The following is a 26,381-nucleotide window of genomic DNA, read 5'->3' on the forward strand; positions in this document are numbered from 1 at the left end:
TGCTTTATTCTTTAACTCCATCTAGTCTCAGTCCTAGGTCAGCCTTCACAAGGCATCACTACCTCCTTGTAAATGCACAATGATGAAAAAAGGTGCCTGGAGAAGCTTTTATAAGGATGTTCTGCTGATACAGGGGATAAATCCATCTGAGGTAACCACATGCTGTCAAATGTAGTGGCAAAAATACAAAGTGTACAAAGCTATACAAAGCTATAGGCCTGAGATTTATCCCTTTTTATTTCTTTGGTCTATGGTTGATGCTCAAAATTTAATTTTTTTGCAACTTCCAAGTAGAGTTTCAACAAAAGATTAAAAAAATGGTGGCAAAATAGACTTAATTTTTGTATTGACCACATCCACCAGTACCTGCTCTCCAGATAATGACAATTATTCATAACTCAGTGAATTTCAGATAATTCCTAATAAATAAACTCCTATTATGGGAATTTTTATTTTCTTGAGGGCTCCTCAAGTTGCCAGCAAAATGCAACAGAAATGCAATGAACCAGGTCCCCAGAGCATTTAGCAATTTTTGGAAAAGCAAGGGATATTTAAACCAGCAGCCTGGGAAGGTTTGATTTTTCCAGCCAACCATCCTGTCTCCAGCAGTGGCCAAAGGTAAGAGCAGCCACTCCTTACACAGAGGGGCTGACTGGGTTGTTTAGAACACCCACACAGCACCACACCTTGTGTCATGCATGTAGCCAGGAAGGTGGATCATAAAGTGATATTTTCCCAGAAAATTCTCCCAGGCTCCAGTACTCTGAGCCATAAGACATGACTTCATTGCATGAACATAAACAAACAAATGAAAACCAGGAGCAATACCAAAAAAATATAAAAACCGTAGTCCCTTCATCCTTTAAGTTGATATTTAAACTCGTGGAAAAAATTAAACCTCCTCAACCAACAACCCCCCAACATGATTTCATTGGCATTTTTTCAGTCATAGTAGATTTGGGTAAATACTAAAGAAAACATTTCTGGCAAACTTGCATTCAGATTTCACACAGGTGCTTTGTGGTTTTCATTCCTCTGTGCACTGTTGCTCATGCAAAGAAATAATTGGAGAATATTATGGGAAACAGCTGCATTCACATGCAAACAAGGGTATTTGCTGATGAACCCAGGTATCCATCATCCATCTCCCCAGCCCACCAAAGTGTTTCTGCATGGGTTTAGTTCACCTCAAAGGGAGTATTTATGTCTTAAAGCAAGGCTTTGTACCAGGAATATTCTTCAACCATTCCACTCACCTTGTTGGGTCAGCCAGCCAAGGAAAAGCAGAAGACAGATAGTGATCCATTACAGGGAAGAGCTTGTGAGTCAACCAAAGTGTTATATGGCCCCTCCTAATTCAAAGAAAATGGGAAAAGTGACATCATAAAGCAGAAATCCCCTGAACTCAGAAAATCCCATGCTGCTTTCCTGCACAGACAACACAATGATCCTCCGTGTGGTTATATATATTAGATGCCCAAAACTTGGTTGCATAAATCTTTGTTATTACCAAGGTGGTTTGTACTGTTGTGTATCAGCACCTTCCACAGAAGAAAGAGTATGGGTTGTTTAGAACAATAAATCAAACAGGAATTTTTAATATGATAATATGTAGCAGTCACCAGAAAAAAATGCCTTGCATAAAATATACAATCTTCACTGCTTATTTAGGACACTCAAGAAGAACGTATTATCACATGCTCAACTTTTTGTCTGCTTTAATCTAACTGCCCATTATTTAGTTTTTCCTCTTGTGAACAAATTTACAGGTAAAGAAAGGTGCTGTTATCATTCCCTTTTGCAAGCCATTAAATCAACATGTTTTTTCCCATATGGGATCTATATACTTTTATGCATGAAATTTGAGTAAAAAAATTAAATTGTAATTTTTTTCTTCACCTCACCTCTTCCCATAATCACAGTTCACATTTTGTCTCCAGGGTCTTTACCTTATTTTCATCTTTCTGTCTGCACAGAAGGAATTCAGAAAGGTTCTGTAGCATTTAAATACTGACTCTTAAAGGTGTTGGTAGGTACAACCACAAAATAAAGGTGTGAGTTTGACCCAGTTGCCTGAGCACAAGTTCTACTATGATTTGATATAATTTAGGGGTGCCAGCATGGGTTTGCATGCAGGACACAAACCTGTGAGAGATCAGTTTTCATGTAGATGCCCACTAGAAAATTCCAGGACACTCAAGTACCTGATAAATATCACATTTTTGAAGTGGGATCCAAACAAATGCTTGTATGCATGTGGAGGAAAAGAAGGAGAGGGCTGGAGAGAGATTAATTCCCACTAAATTACCAGGAAAAAGTTAAATACATCCTTCACAGGAGGCAAATTGAGCTTTTCTGTAGAATTCAGGGTAGGCCATGAGATATTGGAGAAATACGTATTGTCTGAGCCAGTAAAGAAATATGTTCCTGGGATCCTTCCACTCTGCTCCAAGGAGGGGAATAAATACTCAACAGTATAATCAGTTTTAGGAGATTATTTAAGGTATTCAGGATTTTCAGGAGGTATTTCCATTGGAACTGCTAAGATTTGACCTTTAGAGTTGAGTTCAATAAGAAAATAGGCTGTTGACACATGTGGATTAACTTTGGAGTCACCTACAGTGGAATGTGAGTCAAAATTACAGACCTGTGCCCAAATGCCAACTGAGAAGCCACAGTCAGTGAGAGCATCCACAGGAATGTGACCAAAGTGAAAACTGACCTTTGAGGCACCAGTGCTCACCAATTCACCAGCACAAGGCAAAACATCCTGGAATGTTTCACCTGGCTGTTGTGTAGGCAACTGGACCAAGTGATGTCCTTTAAGAACATCAAGCTCTTCTTTAGACACCTGCTTTTAGAGTCTGTGTGTGGATGTTCACTGGGGGCCCAGTGTCCACTCTAGATGATGGAGATTTGATCAATGCCATCAGAGGAGCCTGGGGAATGACTCAGTTTACCCCACTGTGGGTACTGTTTGTAGAAACTCCTGTGTGTAGAGACCAAAACCCTGAGCTGTTGAAATGTAAACATATCAGACAAACTTTGGGATTCAGAACTGCAATTTGGCAGATGACAGAGGCTCTTTGCATCCAGGAACCCTCCTGGAGCAGGAGCTGGAGGCTCCCTCCACATGTGAGCAGCTGCATTCAAGCAAAATCCTTGATTCAGGGTAAGCACTACTTAGCAGCAACTAAAACATCAGTCTGTTACCAATATTATTCTCATACCAAATCCAAAAACAGCTACTAAGAACAAAATTAACTCTATCCCAACCAAAACCAGGGCAGCATTTTAATTAAGTGCTTAAATTTAGACAGTGATAATGTTCCTAAAAGACACAACAAAAATCACTGTGAGGAACAGAGTTCTTTGATTATCATCTGTAGGGATTTTTCTGTGAACTTGAGGGAGATGACTTCAAAGAAGTCACATATAAGTTAGCATCTCTGCCTCTGAAAAATGTAAAGAAGAAATTTTTTTTTTAATAGCCCTTCCTTAAATGTATTGGTCACCTCATCTCTAAAAGAAATATATTCCATATAAAGAAGACAGCAGTTTGTTTTGATGTTGAATACAAGATGTTGATGTACTACTGTTATATTACTCTTTACTTGACCTTTTCTCTGTCAGTTGATTATGCACAGTTTTAAACTCCTCCAGAAATGCTTTTGGCATAGCTGAATATTTTTAGTGCAATAAACTTCAGTCAATAACTAAAATATTTTCATACTGAAGTGCTCTTTAGGCAATGAATTAAAAATAAACTTGTAAACAAGGAAGAGTCCCTAAATGCAGGAGGAGTTATGCCTCTGTGACTGGTTTGGGTTTTGGCTTTGGTGGGGTTGGTTTGTTTGTTTGATGCTACTATTGCTATTTCTTATTGAAAAATAAGTTTTGAGACATTTGAAACTCTATCATTTTGTATCAGATTTTTAACATAAGTTCAGCCACAAAAATGGTTGACTATTTGGCAAAGATCTGTTGTGATGCTGAAACAACTTTTAGTGTACAGATGTAACTTTTTCTAGAGAAAAAGCATCCAGACCTTTCTACTGTCATCCTGCAGTTGCAAATATCCTATCCCTTATATACCCTATTCAATAGTTTATGGTATTCTGGAATTAGGAAACACAGGGTTCTAGATTTTTCTCCTGAATTAGGGAGGCTCATCTTCTCTCAGGATAGATCCAGTTGACTTTGTGTCATCTAGAGCTGGAGTAGCTTAAACTTTAGTTTTCATTCCTTGTCTTACACAAAGTAATCTTCCCATCTCTAAATAACACCTGTGATTTCCATCTATTCCTGGGGTGCAGGTGGCTGCAATATTCCCACGATAATGCTGACTTTGACATATATAAATATTGAATTTTACGGTTGTATTTTAATTTAGGAAGTCAGTTTATGAGATGAGTGGTGCCTTGAGACTTTGATATGACCAATTCCTTTAGACATGACAGATTTCAATATGGGTAATATCCCAGAAGGACTGGAAATAATCTGAGATATTGCCAGCATCAACAGCAGCACTCTAGATATTTACAGAGAATTGTTTGACATGATCTAAAAGCCCCCTGTGAGGGAGATTTCATAGCAGTTGTCAATAACCTGTTGTGGTTAACTTCTCATCAGAAACTTTATCCTGCTATGTCAGTCAGACCTTCCTTGTTTCTTCTTCTATTCCTGGGGGTCACAGAGCACAAATTACTTTCTATGCCTTTGAAACATTTTTAGTCATATTTTGAAGCAACACTTATTTCAGAAAAATAATATTATCTTGCCTTTCTCAACAGTTAGGGCAAAGTTTGTAGAATTTTCTCTTGGCTTGGGTTTTCCAAAATGCTCATCCACTCTGGGAGCATCATCTGTTCAGGAAAATGAATAATTAACCAAGTATGAGTGACAGCAGACAATTTTTTTTCTCTGAAAATTAAATAAAGTTCTGTATACTGGAGTATAAAATTATTTTGGTTGCATTAAAAAAGTAGTATTAATAATTTAATGATTATTATTTTATAGTTTAATATTAAAAATGTCGTACATTTTATATTATTTTTCACATACTGTGTATACAATATTATTTATAATAATATACATATGTGAATAAGAATTAATGAAAAATTTTGAATATTTTAACCTTTCTAGTGGTAACAGAATAGTAGCACTATTTTAAAGAAAATTCATGATGAGATCTACTTCAGTTCAGAGAGCAGAGTGTTCGGAAACTCACTATGTCTTCAAAATAGCCAATATATTTATTTTGCTTACATCTTGCCAGGGCAATGAGACTTTCCTTCCAGTAGATGGTGATAGAGAACTTCCTTTAAAAAAAGGCAATTGACGACTGTGGGCTTCCCTTCTCTTGTTTTTATAGGATTTGACCCCAAATCATCATTGAAATTAACAGAACATTTTTTCATGGTCTCATGATGGGACAGTTTGCCATTAGTGATCCATTTTATCTTTTCTGTGTTTCCATCTTTTCTCTTTTCTGGTTTTGTTCCCTTGAAATACATTTTTTTGCTACATGATCTGGAAGGAAATATGAAGATATAATTATTATTATGTTGAACAATTTTTGTCCTATAACCTCAACTTTGGTTTTGGGAAACATTTCACCCTCCTCTCCCATTTTTCCTCTGAGCTGGCTGGATGCTAAAGGTCAGCAATTTCTCCATCTCGTTTCAGTTTGAATACTGTGCTACAGCAATTTTAGTTTTTGCTCTTAAACCCAGTCCTCATGTAGCATATTTTATCAAGAGAAATAAACGCTTGGAAGTTTCAAATATGTGAGAATGAGGGAAATAGATTTTGTTATGCAAAATTCCATTGTCAAATAAACCAGTACTGATTTGTAGGGAAAAATGTCAATTATGAAACTATAGTTACACATAGGATGGAACTAAGTTTTGATATTTCATTCATGTCCTTAGGATTTACAGGGGAGAAAAAAATCAATATAATTTTATAAGCTTCAGAGGAACTATTTAAGTTTTCTTTAAATTTTGATGAATTCATCCAAGATCATCTCTTAGATTCTTGATTGGATGTCTTGGACCCTGTCTGCCAGATATGATGAGGTGGTAGGTGACATCCAAGTCCCAGTGACATTCTCTGATGTACACAGCACTGATGAGGATGGTGGAAAACAGAGATTGAACCCTAAATATTTGGTGTCACTCATGTTTTAAAGCCAAACCAGAGGAAGACAGAGCTGATTGCACTGAGGGGGCATCAATACAAACCATTAAACTTGTACCAATAATTGATACCAAACCATCAGTGTTGCATCTGGTGTTGTTCCTACTTGGAAATTATGGTATCTGTCTTCTGCTTGTTATTGAACAAATGGGAAGGTGTAAAGTTCTCACAAACTTTCCAAAATCTGTTCCCCAACTTGTATAAAACCAATGTTGTGAAAGGATGTAAATTATTGCTGTTCAGTGTAATGGAATGAACTGAGGAATCTGATGGGTTTTTATCTTGCCTTTCTGAAGAAAAAAACCCCACAACAAACAACAAAAAAAACCATAAAAAACAAAACTAACAACAACAACAACAACCAAACAAACAAAGCAAAATTTCAAACCCCAAAACAAACAAACAAACACCAAAAAACCAAAAACCCAAGTGAAAGTTATTTCATGTTTGTGAGGATTTTCCTTGGAAACCTAGATTGTTTTACTTCCCCTGAAGGAACTTTAGTAATCTTACTCCAATTCACTGTGATTTGGAAAAGATTATGGGAATGCTTCAAAACAATGATAAGATCAAAATAAGATCAAAATAAAATGTCTTAGTTTGCCAGCCAGGCAGAAATGTTTTACTTTAGGTCAATCTAACACTAATCTCACTGTGTCTGAGCTAACCTTTTAGGATTATGGGAACTATTTTTCATTGCCCTGGCCTTCACTTCTGTATTATTGGGTAGACTTACAAAATTATATCTCCTACTTGCTGCTTTACTTCTGTCTCTGAGAACAACAGCAGAGCATGATGGAAGAAAAAAATTTTTAGTGGGAAATATTGGCCACTCATTCCCCTGGTATATATATTTTTTCTTTTTTTTTCTTTTTTTTTTTTTGTGTTTTTTTAAGACATTTTAATCTTATTTACATCCTGTAGTTTGGACACAATGTTCTAATACAGGGATTGTATTGGAGTGAGAAAATACATCTACCATGACTCCAAAAAAGGCAGAGAGGTGTCAGGAGATGCTTCAGCATCGTTTTGAAGTGAGCACTAAAAGCCAGGCTAAACCAGTTTAAAAGCTTTCATAAGCAAAACCTGAACATTAAAAAAAAAATCTATTTTGCACGCCTGAGCCGATTTCCACCCTGAATTAGTCACTTCATGTTTTTTCTGAAAAAAACCAGCTCAAACTCCAGGTCTGGAAAAGCAGACCTTGGGGGTCTGCAGGGAAAAGCATCATGCAAGCTGCCCAAGTGATAGGAGAACACTACTGGGGGTGTGTGAAAAATATGATGATCTTCCTGCTCTGAACATCTTCATTCTCTTCCAAATTACCATAGGAACATGAATTTGATTGTGTACTTCCTACAGCACTGCTAATTAGTTATCTCATATTAATTATAGTAATTACATACACACCTATCCATAGGACTATTAGGCAGTTCATAGGAAAAAAGCACCAACTAAGATGTGCTTGATACAGAGCAGCTAATCAGGCAACAGCTGTTCTCAGTCCCAGAGTTGCTAGTTAACACCCAAAATACTGTACAAAAGGGATACTTTCAAAATTCCAGCTAATAAAAACCCTTTTCAAGTCATTGCTAAACAAATGTGTTCAGCCCTTCATCTGCTATCAGAGCCAGGGATCAGAATTAAATACTAATATGACTAAGCAGCAGTACAAGAATCATCAAAAAGCTGATGTGAGGGCACATTACCAGGGAACAAACAGAATGTGTTTAACAGAGGAAATGTAGTCTGGGCAAATATAGGTCAGTAAATCTCCTTTTAAACCAATAAAAGCTGTTTATCTGCAGTCTAGGTGTTGTTTTGCCTGGAGATGAATGTCTGTCTTTACCATGATTTTGTACACTGGGTGGGTGATGGAGAAAAACTCATCCTGTCACATGAACTATCCTAGCAAGTGCTCAGAAAGGGATTCTCATCAATGAACTACAAAATAGAGCCTACTGCTAATGTGTGGTTCACAGGGATGTCCACAAACTGAGATCCAGAGTGTGATGTTCCTCTCCATCTGCTGTGAAACGTATTCCTTTGTTTTGCATAAGAATCTACCAAAAAAAAAAAAAAAAAAAAACCAAACCCAAAAAAACCCCAAAAAACAAAACCCAAAAAAAAATCAAAAAAGCAAAATGTTCAATTTTATGTCTCTGTTCTAAGTGGCCAAAAATCACAGATCTGGTTCCTATCCTTTCATGTGTACATGAGGATGGCCTGGTACAAGAATGTGTTCTACTCCTCTAAAATTTAGGGTCTTCTGCTCCCACTGCCTGCGGTGCTTGTGAATACGAGGCAGTCAGTGAGATATTCACTGGCTTTAGGAGAAGAGAAGAAACCTTTAGGTCCTCTGCTCTCTCTTCCTCTGAATTGCAGGCCAGCAAGTTCTACCTGCAGATCTTACACTGATCCCATCAGGACACTGTCACCAAAACTTTATTCTCTACTCACATCCACTTCCACAAAATGTGAAGTTTCACCTTCCATTGTTTGGTTCTGGTCCTGTTCCCTCCACCCTGCTGCAGCCTCCTATCACACCTTTCTTTCCTGTGTAGGGCATGGATTAGAGATGTTTCACCTCAATGTCTTTACAGCACCAATTCTCTACTGGATAGCTCAACCCTTTCAATATTTGTGGATGTTTTCTTTCTTACAAAATAATTAAAATGTTTGTATAAACAAATTGAATCTCCAGCTTTGCTTTCCATGCAAATCAGAGTTCTGTCATGATGGAAATTGTATTTATACTTAAAACTAAATTAATCACACAACTTCCTGTCCAGAAGATGCATTGCTAATCCTGTTTCAATCAGTTGCTGCATTGCCCCTATTGCAGACCTTTATTTTTGTGTATCCTCTTGACAGATTTGACAAGAATTATGCATGTTAAAAGAAACATGTCCTGTTTGAAGTTAAAAGAAAAAAGAGTATGAAATTGTTTTAAAAAATGTGAAATTGCTGGGTTATACTCAGGTCCAAGAGCCAAATAAATTTCCTGCTTGTGTTTCACTAATTGCCAGAGAAAGTTTGGCTATTACATCTTTAGCTGCACAAGAAGTCCACAGTTATGTGAGCTTCTATATTTGGGTCTGAATATGCAGTAGGTCTAATTTCAGTCCCATTATATGTACATTCCTCATTTACAGACTGAAATACATAGACAGGGTGAAGTCTGAGCTAAGAAAATCCATAAGGTTGTTTATGCCCCATAAACTTCTCTCATTCCATTTAAAATTCAGTCCTCATTAAGAAAACTTTGTGTAAGTAAAGTGTGTTTAGTGGCACTATTATGGAGCCAGAATTCTTATCTTTAGCAAAATTAATTGCCAACAAAGCCTGTGAAGAGTCTGGAATACAAGTCTGATGAGGAGCAGCTGAGGGAGCTGGGGGGGCTCAGCCTGGACAAAAGGAGGCTCAGGGGGGACTTTATGGCTCTTTCCAACCCCCTGACAGCAGGATGCAGCTGGGAAGAACTGATCTCTTCTCCCAAATGAGTGACAGTACAAGAGGAAACAGCCTCAGTTTGCATCAGGGGAGGTTTAGATTGGATATTTGGAAAAATCTCTTCACTGCAAGGGTTGTCAAGCCCTGGCACAGGCTTCCCAGGGCAGTGATGGAGTTACTGTCCCTGGAGGGATTTAAAAGACATGAAAATGTGGCACTTGGGGACACAGTTTAGTGGTAGGCTTGGCAGTGTTGGGTTAGCATTGAACTTGATGAATTTAGAGGTCTCTTCCCACCTAAAAAATTCTGTGATTCTATTATTCTAATAGCAGCCTTAACCAGGAATATTTTAGAAATGTTAGCAGGGCTATTGAGCCTGTTAATTGCTCATCCCAGAGAATGAGAACTGCAGCTGTATAGAGGCTGATGCCACGCCTGCAGCATTATTCATTTCATGTGAACTAATTGACAGGGGGGTGAAATTATGAGGCTTAATTGAAGAAAAAAGAGAATTTCATGTCTTTCTCTGTAGTTATAGATTAAAAGCAAGCTTGTACCATAGAAAGCAGGAGATTAGAAAACAAACTTTCAAGAAAAATGGTTTTCCAATGGCTTTTTAGAAGTTTATTAATTGGAGTGTACTTCTATTATATTTAGCTGTCCAAATTAAACTTCACTGATCCTGCTTCAGCTTTCTCCAGCAGAGGGAAGGTAATATCTACAAGGACTATCATCATTAGTGATCAAGGTAAAACTACAGATAGGAAAAATATTCCTGGGTAAATATAAAACTGCCAAATAACTTAAAATACCATATTTATGCTTATTGGAGTATGTCAAAACCAAGTTGGTAGGAAGAAGCACTCACTCTTACTACATCCATTGATATATTTGGGGAAAACAGATGGTCTCTGAACAAAAAAAGAGCCAAAGAGTAACATGTGCTCAGAAGTTATTCTGTCTTCTATGAGCATGTTAGCTGGATGAACTATAAGAAAATTTTATTACCTATATCTCTACAGATTAAAATCTTCTCCCTATAAGATTTGCACTATAAAATTTCTGCTATGAGACTGTGAATTTAATCCAGAGATAAAAAAACTTGGGTGGTAGAGTGGCATGATTCCACAAAATTTCAATATATTTAATTACATAAATGTCTTTTCATTGCATAACTATTCATTACATAAATTGGTCTTAAACAGCATAGTTTAGGTTAAAGTTGCATCTGACTACACTAAAAAGCCACTGCAAGAGTTAATATCCCACTTAACATACTATGAGTGTTTTGCTGGGATTTAGCTGGTGTTAAATATCTGTTTGTTAGTTAATTCTCACCCACAAACAAACCTGAGGACTTTCAGTAGAATTTTGATTGATCAAGAACATCAGAATCTGAGAAATTTAGGGTTCTTTGATGATGATTGATGATGAAGGTAGATTTAGTAGATACTGAAGTAGTCATTAGCAAAAGCAAGAAGCTGTAAAACCTTTTCAACAAGTAATGTTCTGATCCTCAGCCCTTTTCTTTGAAGAGAGAAGTCACTCCTTTCCTACCACAGGACAAAACTTTTCACTTTCCTATAAAAGATACAAATGGAACAGGAAAGAAATGGGTGGTAATAAATTTATGTTCTGTTCTCCCAACTATCATTGACTTTATTTATATTTCCAGGCAATTCTTTTAACCACAAATATGTTTTATTTTTTATTTTTCTGAGAACTAAATAACCAACATACTTTGCAGCAGGGTATGAGCCAACTTGACCCCTTTATCCCTTGATTGCCCACTCCTGAGCAACCTCTCATTCTGGCACCCTCCTCTGACACCCTCCCTCCTCAGCCAACGAGAAACTTTTGAATGAATAAACTGACATTATGACATTTGCCAAATTTCAATTTTGTTCAGTCAATTAGCAGTAGCTTCAATCTTGTATTTCAATTGATTGGGCTGAAATTGCCACAGTGAATTTCCATGCTGGAGGGTATAAAATCCCTCAGACACTGGGTGTACGTGAATCTCGTGTGCCTCTCCAGGTTGAGCTGCTGTAGCTAATACACTAATGAAAAGGTTATGTCAGGCAAACTGAATATGGAAAAAAAAACCTGAAGACAGAAAAGTTAAATAGGTTGTTTTAAACCTCCTAATAGAAATGGGATGGAGTGCTTTTTTTTTTTTTTTTCTCCTTTTAAGAGTAGCAAATGCTTTTCTGTAAGTGCTTCTCGCAGATATTTAATGTAACAAATACAACAGGGAGTGCTTTTGAAATAGCAGATGAATTGAAGCAGTGGGAGGGAAAAGTAATAGGAATGGGATGGGGGATAAGATACTTCAGACTTAATGTATTGCAGAGAGAGAGATAATTCTATGGCCTAAAAAAATCAATCCACATACTATCTCTTTGCTTCACAGAATGCAGAACTCCAATCAGAAAACCAATAAGAATGTATCCTCTGTTTTACATATGCCATTTTACTTTTTCAGGGAAAAACAAACCTCACATGCAACCCCTTTAATAAAAAGCAGGACTGAAGACTATACAAGGGGAAGGTTTTCAGCTGTGAAATCCTGGATTTATGAGAATAAAACAAGTACCTCAGGACTAAAGCCACTGGACAGAAAACACTCTCAAACCTTTGTTCTGGTTTAAGCAGTATTGGAGTTTTCCTTTCATCAGGAAAACTTTCTAGTGAGATTCTGTGTCCTCCCAACACAACAAGAAGGAGATAGGGATGGCTAGAAACTTTCATTGTGGACTACAAAGACAGGAAGAGGCTTATCTGGCTTTAAATGTTGACATGACTTAAAAAGACAGATTGTTGCTCTTCTGCTTTCAAAAGAAGCCCTCATTCTTAAAAATAAATAGGAGTATGGACAAGTATAAGAATAAAAGAGTCTTGATCTTGCTACCACTGATGGGCTGATGTGAATCCTCAATAAACCAGTTTAAAGTGGGTTTATGTGATGAGCTCAGGCAGCCAAACCTCATGTGCCTGGAGCCATCCTCCTGTGTCACTGTGAAGAAGAGCAAACCTTGTCTTCCACCCTTAGGGGATCACAAAATCAGGCAGGGTGGAGGATTAGATTTTGACAGGACCTTGTTTAGCCACTTGCCAGCACAAAGCTGATCCTCACAGCCAAACTCTCTGCCAAATTTTTGTTTGCTTGTGTCTTTTACAGGTTTTCCTTACAAATAGCTGGAAAAGTATTTCGTGGTTTTAAGCCAAGGTGTAGCACTTTCATAGAGGTTTGCATATCCTAAAAAGGAACAAGAAATAGCAATGAAAAAGTTTCTGGATATATTTGGAAAAAAAATTTCTTCTCACAATTTTATTCAATGTTTTCTTTATTCTCCCAAAGGGTTCTGTTTCAATTAACTATGTAGTAAGGAACTGATGTATCAATTTCTCCTTTGGAATTATTTGGTTCATTTTTACAAAACTGTGGAGAAAATAAAAGTACAAATTAAGATCTTAATATAGTTAGACAATGATATAGCTGCAATGAAAAATGCCACATCTGAGGCTGTCTTGGAGAAAGGCCCATTCTCAGGCCAACTTACAGTTTGACAGTGCACATACAGAGTTTCAGCTTACTTGTAATGGAGTCATTTCCAAGGAGTTACTGTATGTTCTCTAATTTACACTTATAAAAATGGAAATGCTTCTTCCTCTTGTTTTCTTGGTTGCAGGAATCATTTCCATTTTAGAACTTACTTTTCCTGTTGTTCAAATACTTTTATGTGCCCTCTCTCACCCATTTTAAGAAATCTTTCACCAGTCACTCCAGGCCCTTTCAGTGAATGAGTGGGCTGTGTGTTAAAAGTTCCTCTGTAAATATTCACATTTTTTCCTGTGGTGTTCCTGCCATATTGTTAATTTCTGCTTTGAATACCATTAATTCTGGTTTATATTTGGAGGTGTTTTTCAGTTTTCAGTTCTATGAAAATGCTGCTGCATTTCATTTTGTGGTGCCTGCAGACCATGGCAGTGGAGTTTGCAGTCTATTCAGCTTCTGGAGGAAAGCAGCACAGATTATTTTCTTTACTGAGGACTTGGCTCTTTAGTTGACATCCTGAGTCCAATGAAGTCAAGTTAGATTTTTCCATTTGTTTCAGCTGAGTTTTCTCTGCAATGATTATTAATAAGAAAATATTTCTCCCCAGTTTTCCTTCTTCCCTTCCAAGCTGGAATTATTATTTTTATAAGAATTTCCCTTTTCACATTTTCACAATCACAATCAGCTTGTGCACAAGCATCCACAACATTAAGTTGTGAAGTATCACCCATAGTTTTTTTTCATCTTCTCAGACGAGCACTTTGATTTATATTCTGCCTCCCAAGGTGTCTCTGCTTCTTCAGCACAATCCCCATTGCAGCTTTGTTTCTATAAACTGGTATCAGTGAGCAATTGACAATGACAGTAAATTATTATAGACTGAACCTTTCCAGAATCTGTGAAGAAACACATTTGAGACCCAAGGTTATGGCATTGTGAGAGGAATTCAAACCTGTGTTGGCTTCTGCACAGCAAAGACTTTCTTTAGCTTCTGTAGGGCCACGTGGATAATCTGTAGTGTTCACCTAAAAACAGGGATGTGGTATAAAAACAGGGATTTTTTTTTCCATAAAAGATAGGTACAAGTAATTAACTGAATGGAGAAGGGAGAATGGTGCCTTTGGTCGCTGAATCTGCATTGCTATTTTTGCCAAAGTGCTCTGTAGGTCGTTCAGAGAAAGCCTCAGCAGGGATTAGACACACAGTGAGATGTGCACTTCCACTCCCAACAACATAATACAACCTTCAGTTGGAAGCCAAAAATTTCTGATGCTCTGTACTTCAGGAATACATTTTGCAGTGTTATAGTTGTATCTGTAGGTAGATTTTCCAAGTACACTCAGTAATCTGACTCTGTTGCTAATTACATCCACGGGAAGGAGTTCAGACAAGAGCCATGAATTTTCTAAAGAGTAACACATAGTACATTTTTGGTTAATGGGATATATCCCTGTGCCCTTGACCTTGAATATGCTTTTTCAACATGCTATTGGCCATGCGACAAAATGCCACTATTTTCCCATAGTAAGACCATGGGAAAATTGTGATTTTTTCAATATTTGTACAGAATCCTGCAAATAATTTTCCCATTAGTACTACTGTCAAGTTGCTCTCTTATAAAACTTTATTTTTAGTAACATCAAATAGTCAATGTGCTAAAGATATGGATGCTTTGATAAGATATATTTCACATATTGATTTCTCTCCAATGGACTTTTAATATTTTTGGGAAAGCTTTTCTTTGTTTTGGTAGCTGGTTTGTTTCCCCTTGACAGGTCTTTGTTTTATCCTCAGATATTCTCTGTAGCAAATGTAAAAATAGGGACAATATTTGACACATGAGCTGAGCTCTTTAAAGTTCTCAGTCCTCATGTCTGTGGCTAAAATAAGTAGGTCAATCTCAGTTTGGAACTGTATTTTTACCACCCTGGTTTTCATTGCCTCATCAGGGTCAAGTTTTAAAATAGATTGAGCAATGGCACGACTGTCCATGATTGGGCAAGTGAAAAACATCGTTTGCAAAGTTTCATGTTTGTTTGGTCTCATAAAAAGAAACCAAAGCTTTCTTCACGTATCAAACACCAAAGATATATTTTTCTCCAACTTTTCTAAAAATGGAATGTGAAAATGATAATGTCCCCTAGGAGCCTGCTAATCACAATACAATATTGTTAGATTTTATTATAATACAATATTGTTAGTTTTTATTATTTGTTGACAGAGAGTACTTTTGATGAGACAAGAAATGAACATTTTCCTGTTGTTGTTTCCATCTAATCTTCCCTTCATCCTTCTAGGAGCTCTGTTGAAACAGAGTCTCCTATAGCCAAAAGTTGCTCCTTACCACAAACCTCCAGATGCTGGGTGGCATTAAGAGCATACTCTTAGAGAAGTTTATTATTTATCATGAAGTCTAATGTACCAATAAAGACAGGCATGCACTTTTAATTTTTAATGGAGCATCCTTCACTTTGAAAAGTGCCTGAGCCTTTCTCATGCTGAGGATTATCCATTTCTCTTGGCGCCCCACTCTCCCACTCTGCCACCTTCTTCTGTGCATCCTGGAGCTGCTGTGGCAGTTTTACACCTTCGTATCTCATGCTGTTTTTCTTGTGTGCTGTGTTCTCACATGTTCTTCTCATAACCTCACGCTTGAAAATCCTGAGATATATTGATTTAGTCAAATTTTTCCTGTAAGAAATTGTCAGATGTGGGAATAACTCTCTCCCTCTTTTCCTGCCTTTTTTTTTTTAACTGTATAACAATAAAGTAGAGGAGAGATAGACTTAATTAATGACTTCAATACATAAAAACCATTTAAATTGCCCACAATTATTATCCAATAATATGTATATATGCAAAAATTTAGTAGTTAATTGGTGTGCAGTGTGTAATTGCAGTGTGTAATCAAAACTTGTTCAACGAGTGTTGGTAGGATAACAGTCAAAAACCATCAACTGGAAGATTGTTTTTCTCCCTGGCTGACCACTGGGAAGAGTTTTCACTATTCCATTCTCCATTTGTCTTTCTCTGTTTATCATCTAAAAGTGACTTCACCATTTGAGTAATTGTATGATATCAGCAAGACACTCCATGAATACAATTTTGTCCATGGAGGCCTCCCTTATCCTTCTTTGTGCAATTCTCTCAGCATGCTGGTAGGTTCAAGACAAGACCAAATCCAAAAAAGAATGTGTGAAACAAGGATCCAGATAGACAGCCAGTCCTGCGCCAAGCCTGGCCTGGAGATTGCATTTAAAACACAATGAAGAGAGAGCCAGGGGAAATCCTTCTGTGATTTTGATGCATTTGGTCCTTGTTTGAGACTGGGACAAAGCCACAATCAAATTCAATGTTAACAGCAATTTATAGTACTTTTGCATCGCTGAAGTCTTAAGCTTCTATTTGTGCTTCTGATTCACTCTCTTGAGGATGTACAATTTGCAGAGCTTCTGAGAATGCATCCTGTAGGAAAAAAACAACCCACAAAAATCCCTTTATCTTCTTTTTCATCATTTTAAAAAACCATGGTTAAGATGTATATTGCAGGATGCTCAATAACTTTCAGCCATTTTTTTTCCTGTTATGTAAGATGTATTCCCAACCTCTCTGAATCTATGGAAATAGCAGCGTGTGCTCGAACTATTTATATCACTGAACATATCATTTTTCTTATCAAGTTGTCATTGCATTTTCTGAGCTTCTTGACTGGTTATTGCAGACAGAGTAAAAATATTCAGTTGCCAGGTATGCCTTAAAACAACAAAAAAAGTACACACAAAGACAATAATAGCAAATTGTTTGAAGATTCTACACTTTTTTTGCTCTACTCCTGTTTATTACTGACAGTGCTGTGCTTTTGAAAATATAATTAATTATATTTTTAATCCACCAACTGTAGCCTGGTGCATTAAAACATTTTTGCTAATGAATTTTTTTACTTTTCAAACATATCCTGTCAACATGATCTTGGTGGATAATCTTGTAGAGTGGCAAGATCTTTGTGCACATCAAACTGGCCACCCATTTGTGAGCTACACTAGATGATGCCTGAACTTTGATACAGATATTAACAATTTGTGTCAATATACTAGTCTGTGGCTAATAGCAAAGAGAATACAAATTTGCAAATACAAAAAGACATCTTCTGCAGATATCCCTTGCTGATTTTCTTTTATATTGGGTTGATCACTGGAGGTAGCAGAGTGGAAGTTCTCTCAGACAACCACATTTGCACTTGCTATCACCATATGCTAAGTAGCTTGTGCAAATGCTACCCCCATGCAGAATAAATCACCTGACTAATTATTGTCCTAGCTGCTTACAGGATGAATTTGCATTCTATCTTTCAGGCATTATCAGTTCGTGGTTGCCTGCTTGATTTGGTTCCTCACAGATTAGAAATCTCTTCCTGGGTCTGACACAAAAATCTGTGCTGTGGTATAATAGTGACTGTCTGAAAATAGATAAAGGAGGAGATTTCAGAAATCAGATATGCGAAAAAATAAACTGTGCTGTTTATGTGCTATTAATTAATCTCTCTGTTTTTGCTGCAAAGTCTTTTGTCTTGCAAAACTAAGCAGATTTATTAGTTGTGTTGTGGGCTTGGGAGATCTGTGAGATAATGGTACATCTGGTCATGACTGGAAACAGCTGAGTTGGACTTCAAAGGAGCAAAAAATTATTGACTGGAATGAAAATATGAAGAAATCACTTCAGATTTGTTCTCAGAGATCAGTATCTAGCCTGACATTTCACAAGACTTGGCTAATTCTTATTCCATTAAAATCAATAGGACTTTTGCCTTTGTGGCCACCAAGATCAGGACTAGCCTATGAATTGTGTTAGTGCTTTCTAGATGACAAACCTATCCTGAAAGATTCATTACTATACAATATATTAGGGTTTAAAATGTAAAACAAATAATGTCTTTTATTTTATGTCCTTGTTACCTCACTAGTATGCCTTACAACTTGACTGCTATATTGTTTTAGAGTCTACCTTTCAACAAGATATCTCGGTCAGAAGACAGAGTATTTCCCTTGGCACTATTTTCCAGTAATTAAACATCCTCACTCTTGGGAAAAAGAAGTGTCTAACTCTCATTCAGTTTGATCTGGTTGGATCTTTGAACTTAGGAGTTTTAGAGTAGGAGGGCATTTAGGAAGACACCTTCCTGAGGGAGAGACAGTCCCCTGGCCAAGTGGAAAGGGTTGAACTTCACCTGGGATTCAGAGAAGGCTGAGGCACTCAAAAAGCTTTTGTGTCAGTCTTCACTGACAAGCGCCCCAGTGACGCTGCCCACATCACAAAAGGCAAAGGCAGGGACTGGGAGATGGAAGAACTGTCCCTGAGAAAATCTAAGGAACCAGAAGGTGTACAAGCCCATGGGACTGATGAGATACAATGTGGGTTCTGGTGGATAAAATGGTTAAACCACAGTCCATCCTTTTGGAAGGTTGTGGTAGTCCCATGAAGATCCCACTGGCTGGAAAAGGGGAAGGACAATTTTAAAAAGGGATAAAAAGGAAGACCTGGGGACCTACAGACTGCTCAGTCTCATCTCAGGGTCTAGCAAGATCATCCTGGAAACTGTTCTAAGTCACACAGAAAAGGAGGATGTGATGGTGACAGCAACAGGGTTTCACTAAGCGAAAAGGCAGCCTTCTGTGGAGGGGGTTACAGTTTTGTGTGGATGAGGGAAGCGCAATTGATGTCCCCTATCGGGAACTGTACAAAGAATTTGATGCTGTCCCATGTGGCACACTTGTCTCTAAACTGGAGAGAGATGGGATGGACAGAATGACCACTTGGTGGATAAGGAATTGGCTTGACGACTGCACTCAAAGAGTTGTGATCAAGACCTTGGGCTGGTGTTGACACTGGCATTGTTGAACATCTTTGTCAGCAGCATGGACAGTGGATTGAGGGCAGCCTCGGCAGGTTTGCTGGTGACCCTGAGCTGCGTGATGTGTCTGACACACTGGAGAAAAGGGAAGCCATCCAGAGGAACCTTGACAGGCTTGAGAGAGGGCCCTGGAGAACATCATGAAGTTCAACAAAGCCAAATGCATCATCCTGCATCTGGGTCAGGGCAACCCCAAGCACAACCACAGGCAAATGGGTTGAGAACAGCCCTGAGGAGAAGGACTTGGGGGTGGATAAAAAGCTCAATATGCCAACTGCATCCTGGGCTGCATCAAAGGAGATGTGAGCAGCAGGTCGAGGGAGGTGATTCTCCACCTGTGATCTCCTCCTGTGAGACCCACCCAGACTTCTGCATCCAGGTCTGGGACACCCAGTACAAGAAATGAGTCCAGAGAACCACTGAGCTGATCACAGCAGTGGAGCTGGTCTGCTGTGGAGACAGGCTGAGAGAGTTCAGCTGTTCAGCCTGGAGAAGAGAAGGCTCCAGGCAGTCCTTGTAGCAGCCCTTTCAGTACCTAAAGGGGGCTTACATGAAGACTGGAGAAGAACTTTGCACAAGGACATGCAATTTCACTTGCAAACTACTCTGACTTCCTCACAATTTCCTTGGCTTCCAGTCCTGATGTCATGTCCTCTTTTTTTTCTTTTGATTTTCTTTGGAAAATACTGAGTGGCATTAGGTGAGTCCTTGAAAATCTTTTTTATCCTTTCTTCCTCCCCAGACTGGCAACTTTCCACTGAATCTCTTTCTGAGAATAGACAACCATCGAGTTCTCAACTCACCTAATGTTCTTTCTTGACAACTTTTAACCAGAAGGTAGTGCTATACTAAATCCCACACTCTTCTGAAATCTTAGGATATTTGTAGGTATTGAGCCTGCCATTAAAAAAAAAAAAAAATAGGGATTTTTGAGTTGATTGCATTGATTTTCCTGTGAAAAAAGAAGTATTGACTGACATTAATCACCTTTCCAGCCTGATAATTTATGAATTTATACCAGAATCAGATTTTGCTTGGATTTTGTCTGTGACGGGTAGGCTAATTGTGTCCATAGTACCCTAAACACTCTTGCCTTCTCTGAATCATAATACAGTGCTAGGATTTGTCCAACCTGATGCTGTTTTGCCTCTATCCCTGTCTATTCATCCTGTCTATTAAAAATTCAGAGCATGAACTAGAAACGTCCTCCATCAACTCACACAGGATCCATCCAAGCAAGTATCCTGGCCTGCTGATTTAAAATTATTTATCTCTGAGAGATGTTTAACACCCTCCACAGCTACTAATGGACTGGAAAATACTTTATCATGTTCATATGATTCAGATACATCCTCCTGCTTCTTTCAAGATACAAAACAGAAATATTGAATAAACATATATCTCATTAAAAGTTCTGCCACCCCCCTGAGCACCAGAATTTTATTATAGCTATTATTCAGAACCTACCTTCTTCCAGCTAGTCAGATTATGCTCTTTTACTGCCTTAATTTTCTACACCCTATAACTTCCCCTCCTGGTTGATAGCTGTTGCTTCCCTTTTCTGTTTGCTAAATATTGCCTTTTAATTTCTAAATCCTTCAGTCTTTTGTTGAGCCTGGAAGGGTTATAACTAATGTTGTCCTTTCTTTTTGATGTGCATTTATGAGATTTTAGGTACTTCAGTTATTGATAAAGAGCTCCCAAGTTTCATTTGGGTTTTTTTCTAATACTTTTGTTATATTTCCTGTCTTTATGCATTTTTTTTTTTCTCTTATCAGGGAAATCAGGTGTATATATCTCTTTTGACTGATGAAATATGCAAGGATGGTGAAGAGGTGACACTGGCCTGTGTCTGGGTGTACACTGACCTGTATTTCAGGTCTCAGTGATGGAGTGTTCACACTACTCAGTGGGAAAATGGGTAAATGGATCTACAGAGTAAATGGTGTGGTTTGAGGCAAGACACTACAATTCTGGGCAGATCTTCCCCCTTCCAGCTAAACTTGCCTCTTCAGGTCCCCACAGGTCTGGTCATGAAATGTGGTGTGGCTGTGAAGCTCTTGTACTTAGATTAGATTCAGAAATTAATTTGGAAGATGGTTTTTTTGGTTGTTTACACCAGTTCACAGAATATATAGCCTTATTTCATGAGGCAACCAACAACTTTCAGTACACTGATTAATTCCTTTATTTTCCATAGAAATAATTCAAAATTTCTTGCCCCTGAAACCTTTGATCATGGATTTAATTTTTTTTTTTTTTTGAATGTTAAAAAAATCTATTATGACTTCAAATCATATATATGTTTTACTTCTGGCTACATGAGACTTACCACATTTATTTTCAACAAAGGATTTGTCTTGCACTGAGCATGGAAACAGTGCATTACCCACTTACCTGCTCCTTGTAATCTCTAGATGAGGTGTGTGTGCTGTGATGTCTATGAGGAATTGGCCAGCATATGATGGTTTGGCTCTCAATCAGCCATGGACCATTGATTTCATTTTTTTTTTGCTTGTAAATAGGAACGTCATAGCCTTCAGTGAGGCATCAGCTTGCTCAGTAGCTACCAGTGTAATCTTCCTATACTTGCTGCTGTCATCCTTCTTTCTTACATTCCTGCTATTGTTATTTATGGTCAACTACTATCTTATTAGCTTGATAGAATAAGGGGTTTATCTTCCTGTGTGTTTCTAAAGCACCTGCAGTGACAGGGACCATGGTCCTGACATGCTGCATAAATAACAGCAGGATCCCTTGTTGCTGGGATCATAGATATTGCTGAAGGCCTTCAAAAGGAGGCTGAGGGGCAACATCATTATTTTCTGCAGCTTCATGAGGAAGAAAGTGGAGAGGGAGGTGTTGATTTCTTTTCTCTGTTATCCAGTTATAGGATGCATGGGAATGGTTCAAAGCTGCCCCTGGGGAGGTTTGGATTGGACAAGAAGAATTTCTTTACTGAGGGGGTGGTAAAACACTGGAACAGACATCCTAGAGAAGCATTTGGATAATGCCCTTAGCAGCATACTTTAACTTGGTCAGCCCTGAATTAGTCAGGCAGTCAGATTAGATGATTTTTTAAATCCCCTCCAACTGAAATATGAATTCTATTCTATTCTATTCTAAATATATACCAAACCTATATTTTGAAATCCATTCAATAGGTGGATTACTCTCTGTATTCTTAAAATGGTGAATCCTAAATCTGCTACTGATTCCAGCAAGATTTGGATCAAGTCCTGTAGGAATTCACTGTATTAACAAATGGCCGTGTTGGTCCACTGCAGGTCCTTTTACTCCAGAAACTTGCTTAATGTGAGGTTTTTTTTCCATTATAATGGCCAAAGTAAGAAAAACACCTAACAGCCATCAGAGACCTTTTCAGATTTCTTTGCAGAGGTGGCAGAAGCACCTTTTCCACTTTTAATCTCTCCACGGTGTGACCTTGAGAACAAAGTGTAGTAGTGGTCTTTGCACAGGGTCTGATCCTACATCTCCCAACAATGCCAGGAGCTCTCTTCCTACTTGTTCTCCAGCTGTCCAACACCTGATACCTGCCTGTCTGCTTCTTTGCCATCAGGCACCTTGTCAGGAGAAAAATGACAGCTCACAGCAGCACCTGTCTTACAAAGCCCTAAATCTCAGCAACAGAGATGCCTCAGAGTCTGTGATCTCTGAAAAGCTGAACAGGCATTGTTAAAAACTAACCAAATTTGTTATAAGCTACTAGTTTGATATTCAGCTGCTTTGAGGAATGGGTTATTGACATTGGAAGGTCTCTGCATTTTGTAAATCTCACAAAGTATTTCTGAGTCCCACTATATGCTTACAAATCTCAAAACAGTTTCACCAATTAAGTCAATGAATCCTGAATGAAAAACTCAAACACTTTCACTTGCAAATCCTGACTTTCTTTCTACAATTCAAGGATAAGAAGGGATTTAAAAAACCTGTACTGTCAAGTACTGAAGCAATTTTGATTCTCAATATGCCTTGTGGCTATGTTTGAGAGAATGAGCAAGCAAAAAGTTGCTGACATGATGTCAAATATCTAAAGGGTGAAATTCTTCCAGTTGAAAGGAAAAGAAACAGAGAAGGAAGCCAAATACTGCCCCTGAGGAATTTTCCTCAGAATGATGTCCTCTCCTTGGTTAGGTCCAGATCGAGGAATATTGTATAGATCTCTTCAAAGCTGTTAAAACGGATGCTGTTTTTCCCCACAAAATAAATTAGAGTAGCATAGATTAGAATATATTAGAATAGAACAGTTTTAGCTGGAAGGGATCTGCAAGAGTCATGTAGTACAACTGCTGACCGGTTTGGGGTTGACCAAAAGTTTAAATTCACTGCTGTTAAGGGCAGTGTCTAAATGCCTCTCAAACTTAGCAGAAGGGATGTTAAGCACCAGAGCTTGGGTTGTTTTTATTCTAAATCTCTGAAGCGTAGCCTCAAAGAATCGCTAAATATGAATCTTGAATTGCAGAAAATTTATTTTACCCAAGTTATCACTCATATGAATGACATTAATTTGCAGCACTTGGTTCACTTTTAAACTTGATGATTATTTCTATGTATTTTGGTAACTATGTATTTAATTGTGTTAAAATCTTTTTATTGCTTTACTTCCAGAAAATTTTCTAAGCTTTCAATTAGCAGACAGTTCATGAAAACAGAATAAAATTTTGTAACTGTTCTCTTGAATCTGCCTAAGAATCATGGAAAGATTGTATGTCTGCCTAATTTTATGACTTTAAAGTGCAGTTATACATGTGTTTTGAGGTATAATCAGTATAATACTACTCAATTTGTGTTGTGTAATGATGCCACAGATTCCATAGACCATGTTCAGATGATTTCATTACTGTGTTCAATCAGAAACTGAACCAACCTTACATGTTTACATTTAATTAGATAAATCCATCAAAATTTGAACTTAACTGGAGAAATGTACAAATTCTTAAAACAGAAGACCTTCAGTATTATTTATTCTGACCACACCTAATCAACCAACACAGCTTGATAGATGGATTTCAATGGCAGATTTTAATGGCAGGAATGAAGCTCACCTCAAAATACTTCTATTGAAGTTGAATACAACTTCAATAAGTTGAAGAAATTTATTTGGTCACAGATACACCCTCGAATTATTCATCATGTGCTTTATGCATAATTTTGAAATCTCCAATCCTTAAGCCATTGTGTTCAGACATGTTGTAGACAATTTTTATGGAATCTATATTTTATTCTCCAGCACTGAAATTTTAACATTTTTCGTTTATCATTCTCGCAGCATAGATCCCCTCTCAGTTGTCTCTTGTGGCTGAACACACCCAGCTGCCTCTGTCCTTCCTCATAAGAGATGCTCCTGTTCCTTCCTCATCTTTCTCACCCTCTTCTGGACCTGCACCAGGAGTTCCATGTCTCTCCTGTCCTGAGGAGCCCAGAACTGAACACAACACTCCAGATACAGCCTCAAAAAAGACTGGATTAGAGGGGCATGATTGAAGCATAAACTCATGAAAGAAATCAATTTTATTTTCTTGTACTCCACCACCTACCAATTTGATAAATCTTAAAATATTCCGTTAGGGAAGAGAGCAATTTACTCATGTAAAACCATTTATTTCCTGGTATTACACAATAATCTTCAGACATTCTTAGCAAGATTAAATAATTTTTTTTTAATAATGAAAGACTGAGTACTAACATGGAAAAAATCAAGATAACTGATGTATTATTCACGTACATGGTTTACAGCCATTTGAAGCCCATCAGATTATTGATCTTATCTAGTTCAATAGCTTAGGATCAAACTACAGTATTTACAGGAGCTTTTACTTCTCAGGCACTTAGAAACAAGTTCAGAAAGGAATTTGCAAGGACCAAGAATGTTCAGACTACTGATAAATTTAAATGTACAGACAATGCATAAATAAAAAATTATAGGTCAATGTTTATCGTGTTACATAAAGCAACTTTGTAGAATTTTCTGTTAATAGATTTTTTATCACAGCTATACAATTTTAAAAATGCTTTTACTTACTGCCTAATATCCAAACCGGTGGGGAATTAAATAGCAGTAGCAAAACAAAATGTTATTTGATTAGAGCAAATTATTTTCTAAGAATGTTTTCATGTTGCTGCAGTGTTCCTACTGGTGTAATATTATGCCAAAAATATAAGATTGAACAAAGCATTTTACTGAGCAGCATTAGATGGCAGTCTTGGATGTGTTGTACAATGAGCATCTAATGTGGCAAAATTCAGAGAAATGGTATGCTGGATTAAAAGCTGCTTCTGCAGTTCTATTTGGCATCGTGTTTAAGAGGGTTTAGATCCCAAAACTTCTCTCATCTGTCACAATAATAAAGCTCTTTTCTGAATAGCACAAAAGGAAACATTAGAAAAGAAATCTTCAGACACACTGAAAAAATATTCTTTAGAATAATAAGGATACTTTACTATTATTATTATTATCGTTGTTATTATTATTATTGGTACTGTTATTTGAGTAAATGTCTGTAGGTACTTTTCATGGACTTTTCTCTCATTTTCTTTACTTTTGCAATGAGCAAAAGTATTCTTTTCAGGCTTTCAGAAACTTTTCTGTTTCAGCCCCTTAGAAAACCTTATAAACTGGTTGTGTTGCATCAGCCACAGAAACTGGCTGTTTCATTTAAAATTACTTTCTTGGAAGTTGTTCACAATCCCCAGTCCTTCCACAGAGCAAAAAGGACACTCAGAATATAGATGAAGGCAGCAAAGGCAGCCTCACACTGCATTTCTGTGTGTGGGTTCCTCCAATTACAGCTGCTGCCAATGTCTTTAGCATCTGGTCATCACATATGGTTTCTGGCCCTGGATCTTTTTCTTGGCTGGTGCCATTGCAATAGGGATTTTGAAAACTGGTGGACTGTGAGGCTTGGATTCTGGAATGTGGTTGTACATACAGTGTGTTCAGGGCTCACAGTAGTGATATTCATCTGCTCTGCCCGTTCTTTGATGCAATTAAAGCTCAGTGTGTGGATCATTTATTCCTTTTCCATATTTTTCATTTACATTACTTTCCTGCTGAATAGTGCTTCTAGAAAATGTTATCAGCTGGAGTAGAGTTTTGTGATGTGACTACAGAAGTCATATTTATGGGTCTAGAGGAAAAAGGCGTCAGATTGTCACCACAAGTTAGTGACTCAATGCTTTGTGCAGTCGTGGGATCATGGAATGGCTCAGGTTGGAAAAGACCATAAAGACTGTCTGGTT

This window comes from Taeniopygia guttata, chromosome 1A (assembly GCF_048771995.1).
Source record: "Taeniopygia guttata chromosome 1A, bTaeGut7.mat, whole genome shotgun sequence".
Lineage (NCBI taxonomy): Eukaryota > Metazoa > Chordata > Aves > Passeriformes > Estrildidae > Taeniopygia > Taeniopygia guttata.